Source organism: Chrysemys picta, chromosome 8 (assembly GCF_011386835.1).
Source record: "Chrysemys picta bellii isolate R12L10 chromosome 8, ASM1138683v2, whole genome shotgun sequence".
In the NCBI taxonomy this organism is placed as follows: domain Eukaryota; kingdom Metazoa; phylum Chordata; order Testudines; family Emydidae; genus Chrysemys; species Chrysemys picta.
In genome coordinates this window covers 35,609,970-35,635,215 of record NC_088798.1, presented here as the reverse complement: position 1 = coordinate 35,635,215, position 25,246 = coordinate 35,609,970, and the positions used below count along the sequence as shown (strand labels likewise).

At 40.4% G+C, this 25,246-nt stretch overlaps 1 long non-coding RNA gene across 1 annotated transcript in view; it reads right to left on the bottom strand.

The window, feature by feature from the left end:
• LOC135973022 (uncharacterized) overlaps positions 1-4,285 on the bottom strand; it is a 59,343-nt gene extending 55,058 nt beyond the window's left edge. The window contains exon 1 of the long non-coding RNA XR_010589706.1: positions 4,205-4,285. This is a non-coding gene — a long non-coding RNA (uncharacterized LOC135973022). The remainder of the gene's footprint in view (positions 1-4,204) is intronic.
• Positions 4,286-25,246: the final 20,961 nt, after the last annotated feature.

The following is a 25,246-nucleotide window of genomic DNA, read 5'->3' as shown; positions in this document are numbered from 1 at the left end:
CATGTCAGTTCATGCACAGTGTCAGTATAAAAATGCCAGTTTTGAATTCAACCAGGCATGATATTAAAATGAAAAGTTCTGACTGACATTTCCAAGGAACATTAATTCTTTTATAAGTAGCTCAGACCTCAGAGAGATTTATAAACAGGATGAAGTATGCCCATTTCAGTGTCCAGCAGTTAGCCCACACAGGATATGAAGCATTGAGTCATATGCCTACCATCACCATCCTGTCCTTTAACAGTGATAAACAAAACATCAGAGTAGTGTTGCTTGCCACCCAATGAACTATTAAAGGTTCATCAATAATTTCAGCTGTGAAGTATTTGGCAGCTAGTCACAGATGTTGAGTAACAGCTTCACCAACTTGACATAAATAACATAAAACCTTAGTACCACTTATAAGATTAATGCATCATTGACATCATCCTACACTAAATCTATATATTGCTCAAGAAAAACAATGGTTGAAATCCTGGCCCCGTTGAAGTCAATGGGAATTTTGCCATTTACTTCTTTGACTCACTATTTCACCCTGTTTGTTCAATTCCTGACAGCCATATGCAACAAGAAAGTTTTAAAATGCTGTTTTCCTAACAAATATTAGCCAACATTTACTAGAAACTACATAGCAGGACAAAATTGCCTATAATTTAGAAATAATGTAAATCTTTTAATCAGTCGTACAGTATAATGAAGGTAAGCAGGTGAAAGAATTTTCTCTGCAGACTCTGTAGCCTAGGGGACTGGAAATGGACAACAACATCCTTCAGCTCCAGCTCCCTACTTTCAGGCCTGCACAACTGTGTGCAGTCAGTGTGACTAAAAGTCCATTAATGTTTAAAGGGCTATCTAAGATGAATTGATGGTCTCTGTCTAATTTTAAGTAAACAAGCCTATACATACAAAAACCCACCTAACATTGTAACTGGCATCATAACTAGTTGACAGATTCAGAAAAGAGGACAAGTATTGAATGTACTGAAAACAAGCAGGTTTAGAATTTAGTCATCATCCAAGTTTTTCTGTTAACAGCATTAACCAGAGATTTTTATAATAAGGGCTTGACATGAGTGTGCTTGAACAGATATATCAATTGTCTAAACAAGCCACTGGTTGATAGCCCTGTCACATGAGTCAAGTAACTACGGATACAGCATGCACTTGTCTGTGCCAGACGATGTGATGTGGCACCTCCCTTCTGGCCGTCCTGGTGATCAGTTCTGCCCGGTGCTTCGCTCTCCTCAGCAGTCTCTTTACCCATTTTCTCTGTCTGCAGCCTCTCTCTCGCTCTTGGAGCAGCAGCTTCCAGTCCGTGGCTTGGCCCTCCCCATCCAGGGAAATCGCAGTCCTTCTGGACCAACTGTCTGGCTGACGTCTCCAATGCTCTGTGCCACTACCCAGTGGCTGGTAGGGGAACCCTAACCCATCCTCTATACTGGGCTCCAGCCCAGGGATCCTATAACATGTAGTCAAGGCCTGTACAATCTTAGCCCTTGCTGCTTTTTCCCTGGGCTTCTTCCTACATCACTGGCTCCCACCCTCTCAGGGTAGGGTATACCAGCCTCCCAACTCCCTCCACTCAGGAAGTAACTACAGCCTGCCTTTCCTGCAGCGTCTCTTGCTACTTGCAGCTCCTGAGCTTTTTACAGACCCCTTCCCAGCTGCAGTGCACCTGCCTCTGATTAGTAGCTTTGTAGCCTCTCTCCCCTACTGGTTGCTTAATTGGTCAGTTAAGCTTGCCTCACCTAATTTATCCTCTCAGGGGCCAGTGTGGGGAATACACCCCATCACACAAGTTTAGTTTCCCTTCAATCTTTAGGGCTAACCTAGGGTTACCATCCGTCCGTATTTCCCCGGACATGTCCGGCTTTTGCGTCTCTAAATAGCCGTCCGGGAGGAATTGGTAACAAGGTTAAAATGTCCGGGTTTTTTTCTCCCTCGCCTCCCTCCCTCCCTTCCATGCAGAGTGTGGCTGCTGATTGGGCGGCTAGGCCGATTGACCCACTCCCATTGGCCTCCAGCAGCCAGAGCCCTCCCCTGCTCCCCCCTCCCTCTCTCTGTAGTCCTCTGTAACACACAAACAGACCCACGTGGAGCCAGAATGGTAAGGGGAGTCGGGGGTGGGCAGTTAGGGAGCGGGGGAGTGTTGGATGGGTCCCCAGCCTCCACCTGCCACCCCCCCTCCGTGCATCCCCCCCTCGGTGGGTCCCCCATTCCTGTCTGCCTGCTGGCTCTGGCAGTACATGCAGACAACTGCTGTCTGCTGCCCCTGGGTCCTAGTGCCCCCATCCACTAATGGGAAGACAGGCTGCCCTTACCCTGCCCTTCCACCCTAGCCCTGAGCCTCTCCAACACCCCAAACCCCCCAGCCTTCATCCCCACACACCCTAATCCTCTGCTCCATCCCTGAGCCCCCTCCTGCATCATGAACCCCTCATCCCCAGACCCACAGCCCTCACCCCTGCATCCCCTCCTATCCCCAAACTCCCTCCCAATCCCCCTCCCTCTTCCCACACACCCCCTCCTGCCCTCAAACTTCCTCCTAAAGCCTGCACCCCCTCCCTTTGCACCGCCTCTCACCCCCAAACTCCATCCCAGAGCCTGCACCCCTCACCCCCTCCTGCACACCCACCCCCTGCCCCAGCCCGGAGCCTGCACCCAGCACCCAAACTCTATCCCAGAACCTGCACCCCTCCTGCACCCTAATCCCCAGCCCAGGACCTGCACCCCAGACCTCCTCCCCCCACCCAACCCCCCTCCCAGAGCCTTAGGCAGGTGGGGTGGGGGGTTCTGGGCACCACCAAAATTTCTACAACCCTGCCACCCATGCGAGTGGATAAGGGTCAGGGCAGTCAGGGAACAGGTAGGGTCCTGGGGGGGGGCAGTTAGGGTAGGGGGTTCTCAGCAGGGGACAGTCAGGGGACAAGAAGCAGGGGGGGTTGGGGTTCTGAGGGGAGCAGTCAGGGGGTGGGAAGTGGGAGGGAGTGGATGGGGCGGGGCTAGGGCGGGGCTTCCCTCCCCCCCCAGTGTCCTCTTTTTTGTTTGTGGAAATATGGTAACCCTAGCTAACCCGGGTAGAACATGCTGCACAAGTTAAGTCTGAAAGTGACAAAAACACGAATCACTCTTGTTAGTTCTGCAGTAGATAGATTTGGGCATAATCATCTGGCCAGCCAGAGATGAAAGGAAACATTTCTGGTCACTTTTTCTATGTATCTAGAACAAGTGGTAAGTAGAGAGAGAGATCCTGAGGCTTTGCACTACTACAGGAAAGCAAATTTCCTAAATAAGAAGATAGGTCACTTCCAGCCAGTTTCCCAAACCACTTCCCTCTGCCAGCCAACCACACCTCCATCTTACCCATATTGAGCCAGATGTTTTTAATCCAGTACTTTCACTCAATTATTTCAGCATTGTCCACATCTCTTGAGGCCTGGAAGAGTTGTGTGACATGTACACTGGTGATGCTATAGGTCCTACTCTACCTCTTTGGCAGAGCTCATCCATCACCCATCCAGTGGAGTTTGTTCTAGTTACCGACTTAGCTCAGAAATAAGTCCTCTGTTTAGAGGCTTCTGATCAGTCTATGTCCTCCTCCTCCCACAAAATATTTCTATCTTTGGATCTCTTATTCCCCATAAAAAAGAGGTGTTGTGGAGTAATGCGCAGGTTCAGTTCTGAATAGGGGGGGGAATCAATCCCTTGAGCCATGAGAAAGAAGAACATTTTCAACCTTAAGCAGCTATTGTCTAAGCAAAAAAGCTTGTACCACTGTAATCAAAATACGTTTTAAATTGTAATGCTATTTATAGAAGCTCTTTGTTACAACCCCAGATCTCTAGTTTCATTGTTTGATCCTTGTCTACTATTTACTGTGCATTTAGGTATTTCTAATGTTCAGCTCATAGTGTGGCACATCTCGACACACCGTACAACACAGTAACAAACATATTTTTCTTTAATCCCTTTAGAATTGTGCCAAATTGTGCCAGGGTAAGGGCAGACAGATTTTTTAAGAGCTTTATAATTATATATTATATACAAATTTAATTATAAGAGACTGTAGTGCTATTTACCCTTTCTTCAAACACACAAGGCTGTATTCACTAGCGAGCAGTTATCGACTTGATACAAAATATATGTATAAATTTTAAGTCCCTCCAATTTCAATTTGAAGTTATTGATCAATATTGTTGATTACCTCAGTACTTTTGTGAAGTGCTTTAAGATAAAGAGATGTTCACCATTCTTCTTGTGTCAGGCACCTCAAAAGGAAAACTGTGAGAAGAGAAACACAATGAAAAACAGCCAGTAATACCATATGAGACTCCTTATTAAAAACATAAAATGCCTTTCACTCTTGCTTTTATTAAGTCTACTTTTCAAGTGAAAGTTAGGTGAGCCGATTATAATACAAGTCAATTCTAACTATTTCATTATCCATGTCCTGAAGCATGATAGCCCACAGAATGCCTTTTGAAAGCTCTAGAGTGATGGCAGCAGGTTGAATATAATGAACAATGTTACAAATGGGAACACGACTACAAGTCTGCTGAAGGAGGAGTCTTCTGGAAACTATGGCTGTAATTACTGAACACCAGCTCTGCCTCAGTTGGCTTTGAATAAAAGTATCCACCTTCAGCAAGTTATATTTTCTTGCCTAGCTAAAATGAAAGCAGTCAGACACAAATATGTATGATGCACAATAAATAACCAAAGTAGTAATTGTCTGCTTTTATTACTTTATTTTTGTAGTGGCTTTTAAGTCTTCCATAACTACAGCACAAGTGAATTAAAGCAGTGCTGTGAATTATTTTTAAATTGGACTTACAAGACTGGAACTGTTAAATCATATTTACTGGAAGATAAAATGCTTTTTTGTTTTGAGGGTTTAGTTTGTGTGTCATAGTCATTTCTGAATAATTCATTTAGTACATCAATCAAGAAAAACAAATCAGTGAAAGATGCTGCAACTGTTGTTACCTGAAACATCCCACTCTGTTAGCAGTTTCTGATTCTTCTACAAAGAGTTACATGGGTTCTGTTGACTCACTGAGGCAAGCGACTCATTACCTCTACTTAAATAAAAGGCAGATGGGACTGGTTTTGTGGGGAAACAGGATCTAAGCTGAGTGGTCCTGGGGGAGGTCCTGTAAGAGCAGCTTCGCCTGAGGAAAATGCTTCAGCTAAATATCTGTTGTCTTACTGTTGATTTCTTTATTAATAAAGTCAAACACTAAAAACTGGGTTAATTTGGACCTTACATATTGTGTGGACTGTGTTTTTACAGCATTTTGGGGAAGGCACCTATTCACATATGAATGATTCAAAAATGAAATTTCTCAACTCTGTCAAGGTAGCAAAAGGTACAGATTTTAAGATATACTTAACAGAGCAGTACATTCCACAACCTTATTTTCATTCCTCATCATTTAACATTTAACAAGATGATTTCAAACACTATCTATTTCCACATTTTATTCCTTTCATAAATATTTTAAAGTGCTTAGCTTTTATTAAAAAGTTGTAGCATGAATTAACTAACGAGAAGGAATTGTTGTCCCACTGTAAGATGCATCACAGATTAACAAAATTGTGATCTACAATATAGCTACAGTTACTTTGTAGAAATATTTTTCTGGTTAATTGTAGTTTCTTTGGCCACATATTGTACAGTCTCAGAGACACTAGGGATAATTCTCCTACTTAAACTATGTGTTCATTTTTCCTTTAAGCGTAGCTCTAGCCATGTAGAGACTACATGGTGTACAGGGGCTTAAACTACTACTGTTGGGGTTTTTTTGTTTTGATTTGATTTGATTTGATTATTAGTAAGCTAAAGTTTTGGTACAAAGAATATTAGTGATTTCCTATGTAACAGATTTGGTTAATAAACCTCAAACAAATTCCATCTACAGTAGTTGAGTGTGGTGGTCATAAAAATGTAATTTCACTTCTACTGACTCTATCAATAGTGAAGTACCATGGGACCAAAGTACTAAACTCCATGGGTTCAGCACTTGCCATGTAGTACACTAGTGTGCAAGAGAAGAGGATGTAGGTTAGTCAAAAAAATTGTAGGGAATGCCAGAAGAACCTAACATAACTAGACAATAGCACAACATGAGTGTGTATGATATTTAATGTAGAGAGATGCAAGAAGATGTGTTGAAAGGGAAAATGCTGAACAACTACCAGTAAAAAAATAAGACAGAGATAAAATGTAGCAGTGTGTAAAAAGTGGTATAATATTTTCATTATTATTCTTTTTATTAATACTACCTCTTTCTTAAACACTATGGACAACTCAAGGAAGATATCTGCACAATTCACAACCATGGTTAAAAAGCAGACAGGATAATACTGAAAAGTATATCATTATTACAGTCATCTTGAATATGGTGTTCTTTTCTGGTCACCTCATCTAAAAATGAAATGTATAGCAGAAACAGAACAGGTCCAGAGAAAAGCAACACAAATCACTGGATGTTTGGAAAGACCTCCACCTGATGAGCAATTAAAGAGGATTCTAACAGTTTAACTTAGAGAAAAGAGTAAGAGGGTACATGAGGGAGGCACGTAAAATAATGAATGGCATAAGAGGGGTGAGTCAGGTGCTCCTATTAACATTTTCATATGCTACAAAACCTAAGAATCACCCAATGATATTAAAAGGCAACAAATGTTAAAATGATAAAAAGAAATACTTTTTACACAATGTATAATTAACTGTGAAACTTACTGTGACAACTTGGGGGAGGGGTACCTGTGTCAAATTATGAATTCCATTTTATTTTGTGAATGCCTTTTGTGATTGTAACCTTCACTGAGGATTAAAGCATCTGTTTTGCTACCGGACCTTGACAGCTAATGGAGAGACTACAGCTGCAAAGCTAGGATAGACCAATTAACAGCCATCAACACTGAATGGCTCTACCCTACTAGAACAATAGGTGTGCTGCCACTAGGTGCCATTTCAATGACTCTCTACCTAGATGTCAATGGAGGGTCTGGGTCTGGAAATTCCCCAGTGGAAGTGCATGGCAAGAAAGATGGCAGAGAAGGACATCATTGATGTGGACATAGTGGCAAATTGAGGACTGACACATACATGGAACTAAGTAGCACACTGCAACTTTTATTAGAGTTTAACACAAGGCAGGGGTGTTACTCGCCCCTCACCCATACTTTCCATACTATACCAGGCATTTAATTGGTTCCAGTGCAGGAGTTACAGAGCTCCTTACCATATAACCCGTAACTGGCAGCAGAGTTACAGAGCTCCTTACCATATATCCCAAAATGCAGGGCAGGCTCTACTCCGCCTACCCTCCACGACTCAGTTCATTCTTAGTCCTAACACCCTTCTCTCCTCATGAGGGGGACAGAGGATGCAGCAGGGTGGGCACTTAGCCTACAAGGGCCACAAGGTCTGACCTTAGCCTGTAAAGGCCACAAAGTCTCACCCTATCACATAAGCCCAAGGCCCATCACCAAAATCCCAGGTCTTTTACCTCTGGGAACCATTCATTTTATTCTCTTAACCACACTGGAAACTAGCCACAAGTTGCAGCAAGTAAAAACCACTACATGAGTACCTCAGATAGATACCATGCACATTGCTACTTAACCCACTGTGGTGTGCAGGTGTTGTAAGGAAGGCAGTATACACCCTGGTCCTTCGTCAGTTGGCCCACAGGAGAAAAAAATCCTCCCTGACCCCCAAAACAGGCAGTTGGCTAGACCTGCAGCATCTGTCAGGCCAGGTTCCCGTTCCTAGTTTGGGTGGGTAAGGTGGGCTGCTGGAACAGAGCTGAAAGAGGTGCTACATGGCCCCTCCAGTGGGCTAAATCCTGGGAGCTAGGGAATTCTGGCCAATCAGCATCCCTCTCCCCAGCTGGCCAGCAGGTGCCACAGATTCCATGGGGAAGAGCTATCTATTGTTGCTGAGCGAGTGTCTCCCTCCCATGCTACTGGGACTGTTCCCTTTTCACTGCCAACCCCATCAATTTCCCCGACCCATTGATGTGGGTGGGTGCAATATGGTAGAAAGAAGGCTGTTTCTCTAAGCAAGGGAAGCCATTCTGCACCTGAAGCAAGATGGCCTGGAAATACAGCTGGAAGGGCTGCCTGGCCTAAGGACCAAGGACTCACAAGGGTATCAAGATCAGATCATGGTGGTTGTGTTTAAGAGTTTGTTGATTTCCACACATCTGTAACTCGGTTGTGGCTTGTTTAACAGTAAAGTGTTTGTGAATAGGAAATTCCTTTGCTAAGCCTGTGCTTCACCGTATGCTAAAGGATGTGCCCTGTCCAGCCAACTTCATGCTGGCTAACATTTGTTAGATTTAGCAACAATCAGTAGGCAGCAGATGGTAGGTGCCTACGTTGCTGCTATTCAGAGAAGCAGCAATATATGCCCCACAACATAGTGTCCTGGCAATACCTATAGAATCATAGCCAAATCCAGAGTATTCTTTCAGCAAAGACCCCATCATTTTGAATTGCCTCGCTGGTCAGAGTATGATATCTAGCACTACACTAAGGATACCGTACTCCTTAGTGTACTGCTAGATATGTGACTCCAATTACTGAATTAGCTATTAAAGAATGTTTGTAATTAGTGTCACTGACAAAGTCTGAATTTGCTTTCAGAACAAATTGCCTTTCTGGATATGTTTTTCAGCTCAAAGATAGGCTTGATAAGATCTAACTACAGCTCATTCTGAGCACAGAGACACACCAGCTGATTTCAATCACTAGTTCCTAGATAAAATATTCAAATAAGTGAAGTGACAAAGAAGGTTGAAAATCTTTTGCTTTCAGATAATGGTGTGTGTCATGCATACTTAGGTATTGCATTATTAACATGCACGGTGGTGAAGGCTTGAGGTTCTGTTATTTATTATACCGGAGTTTGTATTTTTTTCATAAAAAGATATTTACATGATTTGCTATGAATTTTTGCTGACTACAATATTTTATGACTAACTACTTCATGTGTAACAGATCCAGACTAACATGGCTACCCCTCTGATACTTCATGTGGAGGATGAAGGTCTTCTGCCAAATTAGTTTCTAATTTTGTACATCATCAAAAACAACAAAATCATCTTTCAGTGAAATGATGTCTTCTAGCACATGATTTTCATTACACAAGACATTTTATAACAGACTTATGGACATTTTTGACTGATAACAAGAAATCAGATTTCTGGGGTTTGATTTTTTTTAAAGGTAAGAGTATTGAGAGAAGTGTTCAAATAAAAAAGCCTTTCCATGCAGCATGTTTTCTATTAAGATTGTTAAAGTACTTCACTTGTTGGCTGAGGGTGCTAACTGCAAATACAAAAAGTTCAGAGGAGCTATCTAAAAATTTAGGTTTTAAAAAAGCAGCATCATAATCTGGTAGTAAATGTTAATTGATTGTGATTCAAGATCCCATGTGTTCAAGTAAGATTGTTCTTAGGAAATCTTTTGCCAAGTCACTCTAGATAAAAGTTTAAGTCTATCCACTTGTGCAAAACTATATGTAAGTGGTTTGAATGTGAGCGGCCTTGCATCAGAAACTTTAAGTTATAGTTTGGTCAGTATGTAATATAATGGATTTGTCCTACAAAAACCTATACAGGAAAAGTCAAATCATTTTAATTATATTTTGTCCAGGGACTCTAATGAAATAGGTAAAAAAACAGAGCAAAAAACCCCCAGAAAATAATTGCTAATGTCAGTCTATCCAGACAATATTATCTTTTATCTGCAGACTGCCTGGACTGCTCACAATAATCACTTGGTAGGCAAGGCAACCCAGCTACATCAGGATATGGATGTGATCTCTGAATGGGAGTTCTCCATAAGGTTAGCATTTCTTTCCACTATGATTCTCAGTTAAAGAATTTCTTCAGTCATCAAACAAGAAACTATTCCCTATATTGTTTATGTTACTATTAATATCAGTGTGCACTGCTACCAAGTCTAATGAAGAAGTCAGCATCTGCTATGTGGCTTTTCTTTATTCAGGTTAAACAATGTGCATTTATCAAAAACATTATATGTCTATTAAACATGTTCCCCCCTCTGTAATTCTGTTCCATGGAATTTCTGCCTGGTCTAAATCAGATAATCTCTGCATGTACATACACCATATGGCACAGACCTACAAATGAGATGAGAGTAAGTTAATTGGCCATATTAGACCAAGCAAAACAGATTTTAAGTTTGACTATCAGACTTTTCACACCTACACTCAGCATACACATTCTCAGTTGCCTTAACCATGGAATAACAAGCATTTGTACAAGTATGTTCAGTGACATGTTGTATTCATTGTTCAGGATTCCCACAGTCAAAGCTGTCAGTCTCTTTCATATGTAAGAGCTCAGTTCATACTAATACATGGAAATGAAAACCTTAACTCTATGTTTGCTCTGTGAAAAGCTAGTCTGACCGTGAATATTACATAGGTACAACAGGAGTGCATATAACCAAGAATGTAAACAGCAGTATTATGTGCTAAGAGGTTAAGTGAAGTCACTCACTGATACCAGTACATGAGGACCATGTAAATTTTTTTAGTCCTGTTACCATAACGAAACATCATTAGTTCTAGGGGCATTGGAACTAGGTTCGATGATACTGTAAACATAAATGCCTTTATCAATTTTTGACTAAGTGATGTAAACATTTTATTGTCTTGAGATGTATGGAATACACACAATGTCCTAAGAAATGCTCATGTGTCACTTTTGACATATGGTATATATGATAACTTCTTTTTCATTCAAATGATCACTTTGCTACAAGGCATGGCCCCCTTTAGATTATAAATACTACAAGTACACGGTCTTTCCCAGCCCTCAAAAAGTAGCTTGTCTATTTCCTTTCAGTAACTAAAAAAGCCCCAAGACAAAAAAAAATTGCCATACAATTGCCTTTAAATTTCACTTGAGTATTTGCTGTAATAAAATATGAGAGGGAACAATTCGTGTCTTTTGGGCATTGTTCTAAACCAGAGGCTGTGTTTACAAGATATTTTGTAAGAGAAGACTTTTATATTTAGCTACTGCAGAAAGTGTTAGCATTTTTTCTAGGCAGGAGAAAAAGTAAAATTATTTTGGGATATAGTAACAAGTAAAAGAAATACTTTGCTCTTATCAAGCATAGTATAAATCAGATGTTTGTGCGCTCCCTGCTGCTTATATGTGGTGTTGCTCAATTCCACAGCTGTATTTTAAATTTGAAAAGGCATTTCATTTTTAAAATCCAGGAAATAATTAATCTTGGTATAACTCAGAAAGTTTAGTAATGGTGTGATGCAAACACCATGGCGGACACAACATAACTCGTAGAGGTCATCCAATAATTGACAATTCTCAGAGAACACATCCAACTTCAGTGGATGGGAAAATAGGTAGTTTCATGATCTGGTAACTTCTAGTGGTTCATACAGCACAACCATGAGTTCCTATTTCTGTGTTTACTGAATGCAAAATATTCATGAGTCCTGGTTGAAAATCATCCCATTCCAGCTTAGCTGGTCATGCCACTGATTTACTGTTTCCTCCAGGTTTTCTTTTGAGGATGCCCTTATTGATATGTTGCCTGCATATAGCAGCTTCTCAACTTTTCCCATTGGGATTTTCCTACTCCCTCAATATGATAGAGCTTTTACTGGGGAGGGAGGACTCCATGTCTCTGAGGACGATGCAGGGTAAACTCACAAGAAGTTTCTTCATGAAGTTTCCCCTCACAAAAAGCCCCTTTCCCGTGGTTTTTGCTGTATGAGAGGGATGATTTGTGAAAGAGCAAGCGCATAGAATAAGCAGGCAACTCCTCTCAGAAATAAGTCTGTGTGACTTCTGCTAACCTGGGGTAGGCCTCTGCCAATTAAAGAATCAGAACCAATATCATGTGACCAGTGATGACCCACCAAGCTCAAAGAGAGAATGAACATTCACCACACCTTTTTGAGTCATCATTTACATTGCAATTTTTTAAAATAAAATTTCTTCCATTTCACAAAAATATCATAATCTCAAATTTCACCCATTTACAATATTGTTATGATGGTGGCTGGGTGAAACCTTGTTGAAGTTGGTGGGTGTGAGAGCTGCCCTTCATTCAGGATAAAGGTAAGAAGCAATAAAGTTCCGTTTTAGAGTAAGATAGCTGAGACAACAGGCACCTCCAACCAAAACACAGACCACATGCAAGGCTGCTCAGAAACTGAACTATGGAGACAGAGGAGTTCCACTGAGTATTTTTTGTTGGAGTTGTGTGTGTCCATGAGCTGAAACACCCAGAAGCAGCAAAAGAAGCAGGAGAAGCATCCAGTGAAGCACTGGAAGTGTGGCCCTGAAAGAAAATGAAGAAAGAAACCTTTTGGGACTGGCTGGGAAGTCAGGCTTGGAAATGTGAACAAAGAAACTTCTTTCTGTTTGATTCCTGCTGTGTTCAGGGAAACAAGACTTTATGTACACTCTTTGTAAATGAACGGGACTGCATGAATAGACAACCTGATTCCATCATCAACTTCTCCTACTAATGTAAACAACCTGCCCGCACTCAAATACTGGTTAACCACTCAGGCCAAAAAGGGTAACAATATTGTTTGAGCTGGGTTAAACCTTGTTATGGGTTGAGTTGAAACCTTGTTGAAAATTATGTGTGAACGCACCCTTCATTTAAGATAGTTTTCAGAGACAGTTAAGGCACCACACCTAAAATAAAGCATAACTGAGTCTGCCAAGAAACTAGATTCCAATGGGCATTGTTTCTGCTCCCACCTGGAAACCTCCCTAGAGCACCAAGTGAGACTAGTCACTCTGGTCAAAAGGGTGCAACAGTATTTACTGTGCTCCTCATGAAGTCGAGTTTGTACAATGGCACTGATACAAAAATATTTGTATATATGAATTTTTTTTCACCAAAGTAATTCAGGGTAGTGAGACAACTAAAAGCTTCCTCTTCCTCTTAATGAGAATTGGTTTAATAAAAGATTTTTCAAACATTTGCCGAAGTGTGACAATGTTGCTTAAAATAAAAATTTGAAAGGCAAAATATAAGGAAAGAGAAGGAGAAAGGATTTGTTTTAGAATTTCACTTTTTATATGTTCCACCATCTTAAAAATATATCCACAAAAATAAATAAAAGTTTAATAAATAATATATACATATACACACATTTAAATGGAAAACCATGATTAACTTCTTAAGAACCATTAAGTGTATAATTACAAGGATTCTATTACATTAAGATACCAATTTCTTTAAAGCCAGAAATAATACCTGCTGAAACTTTAATTATTTAAATGAGAAAAGAAAGAGGCATGTTATCTTCTCTGACAAAGATTAAAATCAATTTAATTGCTTCTCTGCTGCATTGACATGATTCTTGCTGTGAGTCAAGCAACCAAAAAGGGAAATTAACACTGCAGCTGTTAATCAAGTGATATTTGTGTGCTCCATCTTATTATAGCAGGAGAAAGAATAACTGCTACTTTGGGGAGAGTTTGGCCACACTGTACTTCATATAATTTTTTTGCTTCAAACATTCAGCCGATTTACTTAATTTTTAGAGTCTCAAGTATCTCTAGATGAAGTGCAGCCTGAGAAAATTGTATGTTGCATTGTTTGATCCCCTAGTAAAATTTGTTATGTCAAGACCAAGGTTTGTTCCAAATTAAATTCACCCTTGGGTATCTGACTATAGTGTAAAATTTTGAAGTAGCTAAAAAAATTTAAAAGATACCAATCGGTGGGGGATGGGCAGAGGGTGGCAGCTATGAAGCATAACAGTATATTTACAAGCAAGACAGCAGCAGCTCCTAGAGGTCAAAACTCAACAATTTTACTAAAATTAGAACACGTATTTGAAAGCAAATAACTGTGGAGTATGTAGCACCAACTCATGGCTCATATCTGCTGATTTAAAAATGTTTATCCTTGCAGTGCCTTTGTTAAACCTCAGCACTGAGTGAATATTCAGCAACATCTACACTCGACAAACTAATGTATCTGATTGTAAGAAAATGGTATTGTGAAATATTTATGAATTCTGAAATACAAATCGGTGTGGTGCCTCATCATCTCTTATCAGCCCTTGTTAGCTTTACAGATGATGAGAAGCACTAGAATAACTGAGGTTGTCAAAACTAATAGAATTCAGAGACTCTGCACCAACGTAGTTCAGTTTCATCTAGAGCTCATTTACTGGAATTTTTAACTCCTTCACTTCTCATCATTGGACTTGCATCAGTTTCATTTTAGGGACTGTTATTTACCATACATAGCAGAAGTGGCCATGGCACTTCCCTAAATGCAGACTGGACAGTCTACTATGGGAACTTTTGGGAGGAAATAATTTGGATTGTAGTGTAACTTTAAGCATCTTCACTAGTGATGGACAAACCTCAAGAAATTTGGTTCAGATAACTCAGATCTGGATGCTTATTGTATCTGAACTTCCAGAGTCTGTGGTCAGAACAAAGTTGGAGTGAAACGCTCATGAGAACTTGTGAGAACATATGTAACTGTACTTCCATGAAGGCCTGGGAATCTCATAAGAGCAGCTGCTCATACTCATTGTAGCTTTTCAGCTCTTGTAGGACAGCATCCTCTCACAGCATCTCAGTACCTCTTCTCCCAGACAACATAGCGGAATGATAGTTGAATTAAATTAACTTTTTGAGCCACAAAAATTGTTTGACTTGGGTTTGTTTCAAAGAATAAGTAAAGATCAGAATCAGGTCTGCTACCTCTGAAGTGGTTGATCCAACCCTAGTCTTTCCTTGGTGCTGTAGACAAAGGTTTGTAATAATGGTAATTTTTCAGCAAATATGAATCTCTTCTGAAATTGATCACATTGTTGTCCTGTTGCCCTGTGCTGTGCCTTATTCAATTTGGCCAAAAGTGGCATGTCACAGATGTCCAAAAGGAGTTTACTGCTAATAAAGCAAAGTTTCCGTGGATTTTCAATGACAATCAAAATTTCATAGTCAGTCTGATTTTATATGTTGGCAGGCTTTTATTGAAAATTATCACTTTAAACGGAAAGTCCGAAGGCTCTCTTAGAAAGGTTCAAGGCCATATGTTGAGATCTAGTAGAGAAAATATTAGATAGCAAAAACCTAGTGTTGAAATCATTGTACAATCTGAGATCAGGAATCAAAGAGATTACAGTTAGGGTTGTGCAAAGCATGGATGGTTCAGTCTGTGTATGGGGTTCAAGAACCAAAATCTGCGCTTGATTCACAGAAGATGGATATGATCTAACTCCTAGACGTTTACTAGACATGCGGTTAAATATCACTGAACTCAAACTAAGGGAAACCCCACCACCACCACCGCCTTCTCCTTACTCTACTGCCCCTACTCTACTGAGCCCTATGACCTCATTTCTAGTTTTAGGTGATTTCAGATAGATCCTATTGCTTTTGTGGAGGTGGGGAGGAGGAAGAAAAGTTCTTGTGGCCAAAGTTTCCCTGAGAAAATATTTCTTAACTTTACCCAAGCATGTGCTAGGCACCTGCCAGGACAGATGGAAAGACGAGATCCCTTACTCAAGAGCTTACAAACAAATTTTGAATACAACAATGAGGATAACAACAAGACATTGGGAAGAATGGCCAGGGGCAACATTAAGGTTACATATTAACTGAGCAATATTAGTGTACACTATGGAGGAGAGTTTGTGGCACATTTTTTCATAAATATGTAGGATGAATAAGTAGGAAACGTAACTGGCAAATTTCTTGCCGGCCTCACAAAAAGAAGTGGGTCTCCAATGAGGATTTAAGAGAAGAGCAGGTAGTGGATCTGCAGACCAGCACAGGCAAGGGCTTCCATGCGTAGGGGGCAGTGTGGAAGGAAGTGTAGAAACAGTTGTGGGAAAAGGTGATAAGCAGAGTGACAAAGCTGGCATCCTTGGACTAGCTGAACACAGGATAGGGTTGGGAAGATATAAACTGGGGAAAACAGTGAAGGGATTCAAAGAGGAACTACGGTGGTCAAATTCATGAGTAAGGGAGAAAATCTTGGTTTCAGCATTTTGTATAGACTGGAGCAGGGCACTGTGGGCATTAGAAAGGCATCAGAAAAGAAAGTTATCAAGATGGGACAAGAGCAAATTTTATAGCTCTATGGACAAAGAGAAAAGGATAGATCTTAGAGATGCTATGTAAGAAGGAAAGGCAAGTTTTGGACATGATCTCGCAATTGTGGACAGAGATTATGCACAAACACATTCCTCTCAAATACAGAAATTGTGGGTTATCAAATAAATGCTATATTAATTTAGGTGTGGATTAACTTAACCAAAAATCTTACTTCCACTGACATGACAAACAAATATATCCAATACCAGCTGTGTCCTTTGGAGCACGTAGTACAGACTTCCACATAGGAAAATTCCAAAAATGAAAAGAGTGTAGTAATGAGTTTAAAAAAAACAGAGAAGAAACCAGAAAGCACTGGTGAAGGAGAGTGATAGTATAAATCCAATTTTGTTTTCAGCAAAGGGTGACACAGCAAGCCTTCAGTTTCACACACTCTGATACTTGTCAGAAGGTCTCTGTCACCAGGAGACAGTCTGTCCATTTTCTAGGTTAGAAGTGGGATTGGTTTTAAAGGTGGCTCCTCACAACATTCTTGCATATAATCTGACATCTCTGTCTGAATAAACAGAGGTGATCCATCTTATTTGACAAGCATACATTTTATGTTGCTTTAGTTTTCTTTTGTTTACTTCCCTATAAAGCTTACTCATCTCACCCATGTCTTCCTTCAGCAACAACCAAAGTTTACAGTGATGAATGGAGTTCTCTGAACACACACACAGAGTGAAAACACCTGTTATTTGGCAATAACTTTCTGCCTAACCAAATGGTCATCATTACTGTATGCCTTGATCACTACATGAAGGATTTGTCACCCACCATCTTATTGTAGCTTAGCAAACATACGAGCAAACAATGAGCCAGGAAAAGTAGTGAAGAGCCATAAAATTCTTTCCTATAATTGTGTAAGATATTTTAAACATTTCTGTCTTTAAAAAGTTTAACAAAATACCCAGAACTCTGGAGAAAATGTAATGCAGAGATTACTGTTTAGATTGGTCAGATGTTCATCTCTAAAATTCAATTAGCTATAAGCTTCATGCCCCTTTCTGGGAGGCACTGGTTTGTCTTTAGAGAAACTTACGTAGGGATGTAAGTTCTTACATCTTTCAAATGAGTTCTTATTGAGGTACTGGAGAGTTCAAGTGCTTGGAAATCAAACATAAACTCTGAGTTCTAGGACATCAACTTAAATTGAGCCCCGGGCAGTAGCATCTACGGGTATGCCTACACTGCAATTTAAGGTGTAATGTAAAGTTGTGCCTACCTGTGCTAGCTTTAATCAAGGTAGCTTATGTAACAAGAGCAGTGAAAACATGGTGGCACAGGCTTCAGCACAAGGTAGCCACTCAAGTACAAGCCTGCCAGGGACCCCATGTATGTACTTAGGAGGCTAGCCTGCGCTGAGGTTTGTGTTGCCATGTCTTCACTGCTCTTGTTACCGGAGCTACCTAGATTAAAGCTAGCACAGGCAGATATATCCACGCTACAATTACACATTAAATTGCACTGTAGATGTCCTTGGTGAGTATTCACCATCAGATGGCTGTTTGGTGTCCTATGCAAAGTGAGCTAGAGCCATGACCCAGTACCCAGCTAACAGGGATCCACTTCACAAAAGCCACCACAATTGGCACTAATCAGCATGAAAATCAAGGACTGAACGGAATCTTAAACCACCTTCCTACTGTACAGATGGTGGTTCCAGTTGAAGGGTGAAATATCGTGGTGAGGTAGGTGGATTGCAATGCTGTTGCTGGTGCTGTAAGTATTTCCACATTATCAATCTATAAGCAATAGGTCACCTGGAAAAAAATAAAAATAATGCATGCTATGTGCTACATGCACCCCAATGGTATTTGAACTAAATTAGATGGAGAAGGGAAATGGGAGATTTGAGTCAGAAAGTTTCAATGGCTAAGATGCTGAAACACATGTAGTCCTGGGAAGCTGCCAGAGCAAGAACAGCTTTGATTGTTTATTTAAAAAAGCAGAAAAAGCACATTAAGGAGCAGGCAATTTTATGGGGCATAAATATATTCTCAACATGCATTTTGCTATATTATGGTGCAAGTTTTCCTAACAGGCATACTTTCCTTCTGTATACTTCATTTGCCTCCTCAAACAGTAGACAAACATGACTTTTTGTCACTAGCTGTCAGACTAATATACTCTTCAGTTCCTCTCAGCAGCCTGGATATTAATTCAGATTGGATTTCCATTGTTTTTTCTCCTCTCTCTAAAGATCAGCAAAAACATTTTACAGAGAGTATTATAAAAACGTCTGTGCTCAAGCTGGTGCTAAGTTATGAACATTTTAACACTTGAAACACTAACTGGGACAGGACTATTGTTAAATGTTGATTAAAAAAAATCTATTAAGATCTTTCATGTGAACTTAGTTTTAGTGAAAGATGATGGAATGGCAATTGTGGATACCAAAGTCCTCTATTTACCTATAGAATATATAGCTACTGTACAAGCATCTCCATACTGTCCCCTCTTGTGCCCAAACTCTGACCTGGGGCAGGTGGGGGTCCATCTCTGGAGAAAGATTTTGAGAAGACAGTTCAGTCTACATGTCTATTCAGTTCTTGTTTGCTCTGCTAAGTGAGGCAAACAAGCATGTAAATTAGTCCCCTCTATGAAAGTGGTTTTTGAGTACTTGTCCACTAGGAATGGGATAATAACCATCAAATATTAAGCAGAGCTATATGAAATAGTAACATCTTCCAGCCTAGGGCTGGATTTCAACTGGCAATTTAGAGGTAAGGGACTAGATCCCATTACCAATTCCTTGAGCTGTCCAAACTTGCCAAAGTCAACAACATTGACTAGAATAATAAACAGTTCTAATAGGTGTCAGGTTTCAGAGGGGTAGCCGAGTTAGTCTGTATAAGCAAAAACAACGAGGAGTCCTTGTGGCACATTAAAGACTAACAAATTTATTTGGGCATAAGCTTTTGTGGGCTAAAACCCACTTTATCAGATGCATGGAGTGAAAAATACAGTAAGCAGAATATATATTATAGCACATGAAAAGATGGGAGTTGCCTTACAAGTGGGGGGTCAGTGCTAACAAGCCAATTCAATTAAGGTGGAAGTGGCCTATTCTCAACAGTTGACAAGAAGGGGTGAATACCAAGGGAGGGGAAATTACTTTTGTAGTGCTAACGAGGCCAATCAAGGTGGACATCACCCATTTCCAACAGTTGACAAAAAGGTATGAGTATCAGCACAGGGAAAATTACTTTTTGTAGTGACCCATCCACTCCCAGTCTTTATTCGGGCCTAATTTGATGGTGTCCAGTTTGCAATTTAATTCCAGTTCTGCAGTTTCTCGTTGGAGTCTGTTTTTGAAGATTTTTTGTTGAAGAATTGCCACTTTTAAGTCTGTTATTGAGTGTGCAGGGAGACTGAAGTGTTCTCCTATTGGTTTTTGAATGTTATAATTCTTGATGCCTGATTTGTGTCCATTTATTCTTTTGTTTAGAGACTGTCCGGTTTGGCCAATGTACATGGCAGAGGGGATGGTATATGATGGCATATATCACATGGCATGGTGAACGAGCCCCCGATGGTGTGGCTGATGTGGTTAGGTCCTATGATGGTGTCCCTTGAACAGATATGCGGACAGAGTTGGCAAAATTTGTTACAGGGATTGGTTCCTGGGTTAGTGTTTTTGTTGTATGGTGTGTAGTTGCTGGTGAGTATGTGCTTCAGGTTGCGGGGGCTGTTCATGTGTGTGCAGATAAGGTTGTTGATCATGTGCAGGTGGCAAGGAGTCATGAAAATCCCCTTTCAGTATATTAAAAGTAGAAGAGAAGCCCTTAAGGGGGTCTGGTCTCCAGCTTTCTCCTTGCCATACTTAAGGCATGCAAAATCCTTTCTTCCCTTCACAATTTAATGTTTGTTTAAACATTGAGAATTGCAGTAGGGCTAAAGGGAGTGTGACTCTGTCATTTTTATGTTAATATTTGAGAATTGTGACTGCCTGGTTGGAAGGATGGCCACTTAAGATACATGATTCCCGATTAACAATATTACTACCAAGGAAGACTGAAAAATTGCAGAGAAAGATGTTAAAAGGGGTGGGGTCCACTGGTCTTATTAGAGAACTGGGAACCAGGAAGCTCCAAACTTCATCTGCCTGTTCAAATCCTACAGTGATGGATATTATAAGAACATTTGTAATGCTTAATTCTGGTTTAACCCTAAGTCAAGGGCAACTTGAGCAAATCAATCTCTCTGCCTCAGTTTCCCCATCTGCCAATTATGGATAATACTTACCGTCATAATGGTCTTGTGAGGATTCTTTAATATTTTCAAAGGGTTCTAAGGATAATAAGTTCTAATGTATTATTAACCTATAGAAACAACTCCTTTTTTGTGACGCCTGTGCGAGTACTTCACAGACAGTGTAATTCATGCCTCCATAAAACAAACTTGCCATCCTTTTTGCATAAAACATATAATTGTGGAGTCGACAGAAATCTGTTGTAAGTGGCAAATTCAACACATTTGCTTCCCACCCACCAAGTGAGTGGAAAACTTTAAACAAGTTTATAGATCTACAAAATGGGTATATATGAGAAACATGAAGATTTCTGGAGGGAATAATAAAGCCACATTAAGCAACCATACAAAGATATTTCCAATATAATTCAAATGATGCACAATGATGCAGGAAAGTGGGAGATCCATATTTCCAGTCCCAAGCACTATTAGCACAAAAACATTGCAATGACATCTGCCAATTTTCCAGGGCTTTGTTACTCCACAGCAAGCCCTATCAGACAGTATGTAAAAAACTTATAGTAACAGCTTTCAAACAGCGTTGGAGGCTTTCAAATACATCAGTGATGCGGCTGTATAGGAACATGAATAGTATTGAGTGAAGAACCCATTTTATTTCTTTTTTAGATAGCTACTTTGACAACTAGAAGTACAAAAAATTGCAACAGCAACTTCATTCTGAGCAGACAGTCCCTACACACTCATCATATACACCAATGGTACTGTCCGTTAAGTGTGACTTTTCCATTTGTTCTAGATACAGATCTCTTATATCCAGCTGGACTAAACCTGCAGGGCTCCTACTTCTTTCAGAGTCACAATGTGGGTACACATGGTGTACTGTAGCATCACCTATTGCCTGTTAGCGATATAGAGTGACTATTCCTACTTAGGGACTCAAACTGTTTTAATTTTGTTAGGAAGTATACCTCTAATGATACTAAAGGACAATTTGTCTGTCACCTAGATCTGGCCCTTAATATCCAAAATACCTGAACAAAGGGTCATAAATAAGAAAAAGGAATAAATCAAACTATTTTATAGTCCATATTATAAGGAGTAGAACAGAACTGGAATTAGCATTTCTAAACAGGAACAGGAGGATATGCTGAAATACTAGTTAAAATAGAAACTTCAGAAACATTAGGTGTAGATTCAACTATGTTTGAACTTCCTAATACTCACCATACCATTAAAAACAGATTTGTTTGAACAGATACTGATAGCAGATTTCCTGTTCCAAGTTACTATATGACACCAGAAAACAGGAACTAAAATGAAATTCAGTATAATGTAATCCAATACAAGATTATGTGAAAATGGCCTTACCGCAGGGCTATGCATTGAATGGGCATTTAAATCCTATTATGTCTGATTATCTTGCAGTATTTGGGCACGTTTGTAAATAGCTATAAAGAAACATTATGCCTAGTGCTGTTAAGTCCCCACATGTAGCAGATGGTTTCTCTGTCGTGAGAATGTATGTTTCAAAGTCAGACCCAATGCAGAAAGAGGCAACAATGGAAACCATGGCATCTGGTTTCAAAGAAGCACAGCTCACAGCTAGTGGGAGAAATCAGACATAATACAGAGAGATAATATAACACTGATTTACCAGAACATTTAAAGCAAGTAGGGGAGCCATAAGTAAGATGTTCATGCTTTCTTTACCTTTGTCATGACTGAGAACAGATGCACAGAACAGAACAGAGAAATGGGAATCCAAACAAATTACTTATTTTAAGAGAAAGTAAGTAGTAACAGAAAAACAGAATTGCCTGCTGTAATCCTAGCGGAAGACGTGGTAATCATGAAGAGAAATGAGTGGCCCAGAGAAAACAGATCTATAAGACGATCAGCGTAATTCAGTGAGGGAAACAAATACCTTTCTAAACACATCAACCAGACCAATGTAAAGCATAATAAATCTAGAACAAAAGGTAGAAGATGTGCACACTTTATAAAAGAGAAAGCAAGACAGCCCTGACAATGGGCCATTAGTTTGTAATGCTTATGACACCATGTAATGCCAGTGTGTGAAAGTCTGGCCCCATCCAAGTCAGTGGCAAATCTCCTATTAACTTGAATGGGGCCAGAATTTAACCCTTTGTTTGCCTAGGTATCCTTGTAGGCAGCAGCTTTGCACTTAAGAAATTATTCCAATCATAGCACTGGGCAGTGAACAGATTAAAAAAAAAAGTTGGTATATAGAAACAAAAAACAACAAAAAAAGAAGAATCTATAGCACAACTAAAAATAGAGCCTCTCTCCTAAGACCTACCTATCCATATGTTCGGTTTAGGATAATTTTCTAAAGCTATATGTAGTGGACCATCAGGAGACTCCAAAAATACTGCATTGTCAAGGAGAATAGAAAGGCTTAAATGTCTTTATAGAACTCAAAATAGAAGACATGACAGTTATGTTGTGCATCTTATTTCAGTTCATGCAAAGGAACGTAATAAGCCGAGAAGAGGCAAGCTTCAGTTGTGCTTCGTGGCCATGGTTTTGAAAATGAATTAAAAATAAACAAAAAATAATTGATTTTTGGAGGGCTGGGGCAGCAAGGAAGGGGGGTGTTCCTCAATATCAAACAATTGTATTGATGTGCTTTTTACCCATGATTTGTGCTATATGCTGGCTGTGCTGTGGAAATGATGTGTGAACATGTAATTAAAAACTGTCATAAAACACATGCACAAGGGGGCCAAATTAAGTTTGCACAGGCAATCTTACTTCTGACATTTCCTAACTTATGAGTGCTTGATTTTGTACCCTTAATAACATTCTTTTAACATAGTAGTTTTGTGTGTTATTTCCTAGGTTTTAATAAATTAAACTGAAAAAACAAGCTTTATCCTGGGGAACCATGTTGACTCCAACACAGTTCATCAACAGGGTGGGAAGCTTTAGATCCACAGCACATACTTTTGCCACTTGATCTACTAGAGTACCTGATTACTCTCATTGTAGTTGGTACGGCAACACCCATTTTTTCATGTTCTCTGTGTATATGCATCTTCCTACTGTATTTTCCACTGCATGTATTCAATGAAGTGGGTTTTAGCCCACGAAAGCTTATGCTCAAATAAATGTTAGTCTCTAAGGTGCCACAAGTACTCCTCGTTCTTTTTGCTGATAGCAATAGTAATTTATCATCCTCTGTGAGCCAGCCAATAGAGGGAGATGAGGCACATATTTTGCTAGTGGGTTCCACAGCTATTTCCTTCCACTAGCGAGCGGAATGGTGAGACTGGAATCCTGGGTTCTAGTCCAGGTTCTAAGGCAAGTATACTTAAGTAGTTAAAGACTCTTCTCTGCCCCTGTTCCTCCCTCCCAAGCCTGACCCCTTCTCCCTCAGCCCCTACAACCTCTACTCATCCCATTCCCCATCCACTTCCATCAGCTTCACATCCTGGTCCCACACACACACATACTTGCTATACTCCAGGGCCAGCTCCTCACCCACCTCTGCATTCTACAGAGGAGCTTCCTCCTCCATGCTGCCTGAGTAGCAGCAGGAAAGCATTGAGAGCACAGGAATGAGTATCCCTATTCTATTCTGGTGCCAGCACCACAGCATTCCTTGGCTGACAGGAGGAGCAAGCAAAGGAGAAGTCCTGCTCAGCCTCTGCAGCCCTGGGATGGAGCATGCTCAGTTGCAATGTAGGGATGGGATATGCACAGTCCAGTCATCTGTAAGAGCTATGAGAGAATGGAGCGTACTCAGCAGAGACAGATTCTTTGGAAAATTTAGATGCCAAACTCTAAGAAGTCTCTACTGAGCCTGTGAGAACCGAGTTCTTCAAAGGCTCGTTACTTGGTCAAGATTTTCATTGGGATGGTAAAAGAAATGTTCAACACCAAAATTACCCCACCTGCCAAATTTCTGGTCACTTCTCCAAAGTATAGGGATGGTACGGCTTCTCAGCAAAACAGCTGTAAGTTATTTTTAATGTGGGCAAAACAATGTATTTTTCCATAACATCATTCTGAGAAATAGCTGAAGTTAAAAAAAAAAAAAGCAGCTAGCCTCAGGCAGAAACCAGCATGGAACTTTTCAACCCAAACGGTTAAAGTTTGGGAAAGTTACAAACAAGTGAAAACCAGATCTTATACTAGATACTGTTGGTCAACTTTAACTACGGGCTTTGCTTCTTGAACCACCTATAACACAGGTTGTCCAAGTACACTGGAGAACTGTGGTATGTTGTGTATGACTTTTTATGAGTAACAGAAGTGAGGTCATTAGGAAAGCCAATGTGTTTTTAATTTGCTAACCTGCGCTGACAGGTCTATTGAATGCTATTGAGAGATTGCCAAACAGTAAAAAAAAAAAAATTCAAGTGAACAAAGTGATTGTTAGAAGAAGGGGTCGAGATCTGAGCAATCACAATGGTCTTCCAAGAAATCAAGTAACCCTTCAGACACTGAAATTAAATTGACTCTAAAGCTTTAGAGACAAAGGCTGAAATTCTGTTCTGGAAGAGATGCAGCACACAATTCACAGACTAGGAGATGAGGGGGACAAATGTGCCTTTAGCCCACCTTTGAGCCCTCATGATCCTGGGGTGCTCCGGGATGTCCAGCATAACTTAAACAGCCCTGGGGCCTTGTTTAAGTTACAGCTGTCTCCCCAGGCTAACCGATAGTTCATGGTGGCCCTGACCCAACACGCCCCTCCTATACCCAGCACACCCCCTGCCCCAGGGCTGGTAGAGGAGTCCTCAGGAAGCAGCCTTACAGCTGTCTTCTGCAGTGCCAGAGCTAAGGGAGTCCTCCTATGGCCGGAACTGGGGTTTGGGGGAGCCCCTTTTTGCCACCGTAACTCT